Below are 1,535 nucleotides of genomic sequence, written 5' to 3' on the forward strand. Positions count from 1 at the left end.
ACATTCACCCCACTCTCAATCCCACAACGCTTATGCAGATATCTTTAAATTATACATTCTAAATTATTTATTTACAATAATGTCTGTCTTTCCCTCTAGACTGTAAGCTTGTTGTATGCAAGGAACTTATCTGCCAAGTGTGTTTTATTGTACTACCCCAACCATCTAGGATGGTGTTCTAAACATAGTAAGCATTCAATAAATAGCATTGATTGACATTGATTTATCATGATCATCATCATTATCAGGCTCTTACATCTCTATTCCACTTTGGTGTTTCCTTGTAGATAGAGACTGCCATTTTGGGTTCTGAAGCTTAGAACTGTTTGGGATTGTGATGAAACTATTTTCACATAGGGCCAGAGTCAGGCTGCTTCTCCAGGTCATCTGAGAATGTGAAGGGCAATGACTGTGTATATCCCCAGAGAAGAACTATTTGTTATTTGGTTCATGATGGGTCAATTTCCTCATCAATCTGCCAATCAATCAGTGGTATTTTTTAAGCGTTTTTTCATGCAGACAGTTGTGCCAAACCCCTGGGAAAGCACATTCAACAGAGTTGGTAGATGCAATTCCTGCCCAATTGGAGCTTACAGTCTTCAATGGGAAGGAGTCATTAAAATAGATTGGTAATAAGGGATATAGTCCCCTCTCAAGGTCACACCTGGAGAGTTTCCAGTACTCTACCAGTCTCAGCTATGGGAGGGAGAGTCAAGCAGAGGCCTACCCATTCCATTCCTAGCTTGGCCAGTGGCTAGCAAGTGAGTGGAAGGCAATCTGCTACAAGTCAAAACACACCTGTGCTGGGCAGCAGCGGCATGAGAGAGAATCGAGTGCGGAAGGAGACAGTGGTAAACTACTTCCAGATTTTTACCAAGAAAACTCTCTGGGTACACTACCAGAACGATTGCAGTTGGAGGTGAGATGTTCTGGGAGAGATATGTCCATGGCATCCCTATGGGTCAGAGACTACTTGACAGCATATGACAACACAAGAGGATGTAGTAGAGCAGACCATTAATCTGCACTCAAACTAAAGAATGATTTTGCAGACCCTCAGAAAAGGTGTATTCAGTAGTCACCCAGCTCTTAAAAGTTTTGAAAATATTTTGCTAATAGACTCAAACCCCCAGACAACTGTTCTAAAGCAAATGTCCCACCATCCCTCTCTAAAGATAATATGTGTCCCTTCTCTGCTTTAATATTTTTTCCCTTTGAGTATGGCACTAGTTTTCTGCCACTCTTTATCCCTTCGTTACATTCCTCTGGAAATTTGGCAGCACTTCCTCGACAGGCATTTCAGACCTCTACTTGAAACAACTAGAAACACTGCACATGTTCAATTTCTTCTCTGTACTAATGCCAAGATTACACTTTCAAAACTGCACTGGTTCCAGTGCTGGCAGATTAGCTACTACTATTCAGCTGGGTTGGGCTATCCCAAAAAAATCAAAATGAAAAATGAATCATTTAGATTTGGGAAACTAATAATAATAAAAAATAATAATAATGGTATTTAAGTGCCTACTATATGT

General features: G+C 40.4%; 1 non-coding gene across 1 annotated transcript; it reads left to right on the plus strand.

Moving 5' to 3' along the window:
- The first annotated feature begins 646 nt into the window (after positions 1 to 646).
- Positions 647 to 788, plus strand: LOC114813455. Its single transcript, XR_003761175.1, has one exon. It is a non-coding gene; the product is annotated as a small nucleolar RNA SNORA7 (small nucleolar RNA).
- The last annotated feature ends 747 nt before the right edge of the window (positions 789 to 1,535 follow it).

The sequence above is a fragment of the Ornithorhynchus anatinus genome, chromosome 7 (genome assembly GCF_004115215.2).
Source record: "Ornithorhynchus anatinus isolate Pmale09 chromosome 7, mOrnAna1.pri.v4, whole genome shotgun sequence".
In the NCBI taxonomy this organism is placed as follows: domain Eukaryota; kingdom Metazoa; phylum Chordata; class Mammalia; order Monotremata; family Ornithorhynchidae; genus Ornithorhynchus; species Ornithorhynchus anatinus.